This window comes from Macaca nemestrina, chromosome X (genome assembly GCF_043159975.1).
Source record: "Macaca nemestrina isolate mMacNem1 chromosome X, mMacNem.hap1, whole genome shotgun sequence".
In the NCBI taxonomy this organism is placed as follows: Eukaryota; Metazoa; Chordata; class Mammalia; order Primates; family Cercopithecidae; genus Macaca; species Macaca nemestrina.
The window spans coordinates 88616276-88621052 of NC_092145.1; the positions used below are offsets into that span (position 1 = coordinate 88616276).

At 44.4% G+C, this 4777-nt stretch overlaps 1 pseudogene; it reads right to left on the bottom strand.

Moving 5' to 3' along the window:
- Positions 1–248: 248 nt before the first annotated feature.
- Positions 249–4125, bottom strand: LOC105476735 (G-protein coupled receptor 83-like; annotated as a pseudogene).
- Positions 4126–4777: the final 652 nt, after the last annotated feature.

Below are 4777 nucleotides of genomic sequence, written 5' to 3' on the forward strand. Positions count from 1 at the left end.
ATACCTTCACCTTACTGCTGGGGGAGAGAATAAAGGAAGAAAATTGCACAGGAAAAAAATAAATAAAGAAGAGAGGGAAATGAAAGACTGAGTGACACAAATATGGGGGCTCACATGTCCCCAACTCTTCAAATATCCCTCTGTTCACCTGCCCTCCACACCATGAGAAATGAATGAATCCTATTTATTTTTGTCCCACACTATCTCAGGGATTTTGAGGATGGAGAATCTATTGCGGTCTGGGCATCTTAAAGTCTAGGTACTTGTGAATAGAGAAAGAAGATTTCCACCCCTCGGAATAAAGGGTGATGGGTAGCTCATCAATATCTTTGAATTGTGGGAATTTGAGCATTCTGGGTTTGGAATCTACCCAGTCAAGATGGTGAGTGGGTGAGACAGAGCTGGGTCAGCGGTGCTCCCCTCTCAGGCAGCTGATTTATTTAGCAGCATCTTCTGAATTTCCATGATAACCTTCTGAACTTCAATCCAGAAGTTATTGCTGAGACAGAAGTGGATGTAGGGGTTATAGAAGGAGCTGCTAATTGCCAGCCAGTGGAGGAAGAAGTAGAGGCCATTGTGGTTTGAGATGAATTCTCTGCATAGCAGCACCAGGTAGAGGTTAAGAGGGAGCCAGCTGATTGTGTAGACAAGCACCATTGTCATCAGCATCTTCAGGGTCTTCTTCTTCTCCCCATGCTGCCAGATATAGGTGTGGATGCTGATGCCATCAACAGCATTACGGATCCATAGCTTTTTGGCCACATGACCATAAACAACCACTAGTACCATTAATGGCAAGATGAACAAGAGCAAAAAAAAAAAAAAAAAAATTCTCAGCTCAAGGTATTTCTATGAAGATTTTGAAGTATATGGGAAACTGGGTAGGCAGACAGTTTCTTCAGTTATGTTTCTAGGTTATAAGACAGACAGAAAGAGAAACATCACCTTTGTCTTTTCCCTAGGCCTACAGCCAGCTATTTTATGGAAGTTTGGCCTAAGGGAGATACATATTTACTGTCTGTGTCAGCATTCAGCTTAAAATCTAGAGTTAAAAAGCCAGGAGCCTTTGGGTTCACCTAATCCAGATCTCTCATGTGATATATAAGGAAATTATGACCCCCAAATGTGAAGACTTATTTCTGATTACCAAATGCTATGAGAGTTATTGGAAACTGTTACGATAAATCCCAAGTAAAAGAAATTAATTTTGTACCTACATTTGGAAATGCACTATTCCAGCCCCTACTCCATAAGTTATTCCATGGGACTTCCAAGGTCACAGGTTGCTAGAATCCAACACTGGTTATACTGTGTTATTCTTACCCAATCTCCACCTGGTGAAACTTCTGGCAAATTGAATGTGGCAAAGGAGCACAGTTACTCACAATCCAGATGATAATGATGCTAACATTGTCTTGCATTGGAGTAATCCAAGATTTCAGGGCATACAGCATCACCTGGAAGAAAAAGGACCCCAGCCCCATTCAACAATTCAAATTAGGGTTACTTGTTAGCCATTCATCAACTGGCATTATGGTACAAACCAGCAAATACTGGGTAGGTAGGTGAGAAGTATGCTTATGTACTAATTCAGGTGGCATTTTGCTTCATGAAAGACCAACATTAGTTAATGATGAGTGAAATCTCTCAATGGAAGCAACACACACTAGGCCTGTCAGATGGCAGGGGATGGAAGGAAGAAGAGGATCAGGAAGAACGGCTAATGGATGCTGGGCTTAATACCAGGGTGAGGGGATGATCTGTGCAGTAAACCACCATGGCACATGTTTACCTATGTAACAAACCTGCACATCCTGAACATGTACCCCTGAACTTAAAATAGAAGTTGGAAATTAAAAATAAATTAATTAATAATTAATTTCAGTGCAAAAAATAAAGAAATGCAAGTGGACTGACCTTAAACCTTTTGACTCTGAGCAAGGAGTTCTGTGGAAAAGAGGAATGGATGTTCAAATGTGTGACTCATTTTCCCTTTATCGTATATAAGTGGGTAAGAATTCCACACAGCCATTCATTCTTTCTTCCACTTGGCTTTCTTCATACCCCTTTTCCTTCTAGCTTCGTCCCCTATCCTTTTGATACCTCCATGCTCCCCTCCTCCCTCCCTCCTTCCATGCCCCCTCCTATCTCCCCATTACCTATCACCTAGATACCTCCATGGACCCTCCCATCTGGCTTCAGTTACAACCTCTTTTATCTACCTTTATGTCCCTCCCACCTCACTCGTTTTCTGGCTCCCTCCTTTTCAAGTGATTAACTATGTAATTCTTTCCAGTTTCTCACTCCTACCCTATTTCCTTCCTTTGAAATCACTTTCAGCCCTCCTCTCAGCTCTTTCCTCTGTAATTCTGTTAGTTCTTTCCCACTTCAGTTCCTCAGCTCTCACTCACACACTTCACCCTCACCGCCCAGACTCAACTTACCACCAGTCCTGAAGCCACACACACCTCTGACTCAACCCTTCCCTCTTTCTTCCCTTAGCTGGTCCTGGAATGCAGCAAATAAGAAATGTTTTCCAAATGAGAAGAAGAGCACTTTTTTATCATTTTGTTCATTGCCACATCTCTGCTCCCATAGCACCATATCAAATATGGTAGCATTTTTATTATTTGAGGCCAGGTGTGATGGTTCATACCTGTAATCCCAACGTTTTTGGAAGCACAAGCAGGAGAATTGCTTGAGCCCAGGAGTTCGACACTAGTCTGGGCAACATACCAAGAACTCCACCTCTATGAAAAACAAAACAAAACAAAAAATTGATTTGGTGAAGGTCTGTATTTCACTATCTTGCAATCCCTCAAACTATACATATACATTTATATATCTTAAACAATTCAAAGAACTCTCTAGGTTATTTTTGATCTTATCTGTATCTAGGAGAAGAACTTGTCCCTTTACAAGACCGGAAGGCCGATGAGAAACACATACCTGATATTTGTCTAGGGAAACAGAAGCCATGGTAATCACAGTTACATAGGCACAAGAGTATTGGACAAAATGACTGAAGTGACATGTCATTTTCCCAAACACCAAGGAATTACACAGATAATGCACCTATGGGAGAAAGGGCAATGTGAGGCACAGGAAATCACCTCTGAGTCCTCTTACAAGCCCCCAACACAAATAAAGCCCTCTTTGTTATAATAATGGCAAACCACTGGCATTATTGTCTCAGGAAGTGGAAACAAACAAACAAAAATAAAACATTTCCACACTGCAGCTCTCATGCCCTCTCCATCTTCTCACATGCAAACATTCGGGCTTGAAGAAAGGGACATCAAATCACAAAAGCTATTAGCCATCTTGGAGTCCAAGCAATGCATTTGAAAGGTGAGGAAACTGAGGCTGGGTCTTTGTGACATAGCTCTGAAACACATGTCACCCAAAGCTCACCTGCAACATGTCCCTGCTGCAGGCAACCTAAGTCTCTCTCAACAACTGCCAAGGTAGGAGATTAACTCAGCAAGCAACCACAGTCTTGTCTGCTGTAGTTTGTTTTCCCCAATTTGCAAACCCTTTGTGCTGTCTCTCAGCCATTCCCCTCTCTATGCAAACACTTTCCAAATCAGCCCAACCCATTCCGGGGCTCCCTCCAGCCAAAGAGATTTCTCCTTTGCAAATGCAAAGTTGTACCTTTGCTCTCACCCTGCACCCAAGGTCGCCCTCCTCAATTAATATACAGCTTTTCTTAGCTCCCCCTTCACCATGGTAAGCCTACTTACCATGAGCTAAGAAAACATGAGCTAAGAAAAGCCAGCATCATGTTGGTCACAGAGATACTGCAAATGAAGAGGCCAGTGGTGGTGTGCACCCTTTTGTACTTCATAATCACATGGTTTAAGACACAGTTGCCTAAAATGGCAACAACCACCACGGTGTACCCTATTATTAACCACAATTGCACCTGTTCGTACTGAGACACCATCTCCGAAGCTATGCGACCCGATGTGTTGGCCAGGTCGCCAGTGTTCCACGTGTGGTCAGGCAGCTTGTCAATCATGGATAGCAGGCTATCCTAGCCAGCGCTGCCAACTGCACCTGGGAGGTGGTGGAGGTGATTAGACCATTAAAGCCACTGGGCACACTCAGAGCTTCATGACTCATGGTGCCGGGATTCAGGAAAGTGCCATGGGGCGATTCTGTGGTTGGAGTGTCCAGCTTGACTCCTTTGGAGAACAGTGAGGTCCTTAATCTAATGGGTCAGGGAACACCTGGGGAAGGGCAAAGGAGGAGTGGAGCACCCGTGAAGCTCTGGGCTAGCAGAAAGGGAGTATTCTAAGGTGTATGAGTTAGGGAGAGGGAAGAAGCGCTGATAACCAGCAAGAAGAACTGGACTGGCTTGGAGTGGGCAAGTGCGCAATGCTGAGCTGGGCAATAGAGTGCTGGGTAGGAGAATGTGGCTGGCTCCAAATGCTCTTCAGCCTGGAGAGCTCAGGCAGCATCCATTCCGAACCTGGGGACAGTGTCAAGCATTACCCTAGCACCACTCCTCCTCTGTGCAGCCCAAGATCGTTCAATTGCCATTGCCTTCAATCAGTCTATGAGTCTGTCCATCCAAGGCCTGCAGGTGCTCTGGGCAGGGCAGAGTCAGACATTGCTACTAGCATTGGGAGCCAGTGCCAGTGCATGTGCCTTCTGCAGCTCTCCTCTACAGAAAATCGAGGGGCCATGCTGGAGCCCTATACCCTAGAAGAGATATTGAATGGGGGCTGGGAATCACTGATCTTCTTTGATCCCTCTGCAGCAGTTTCCACAG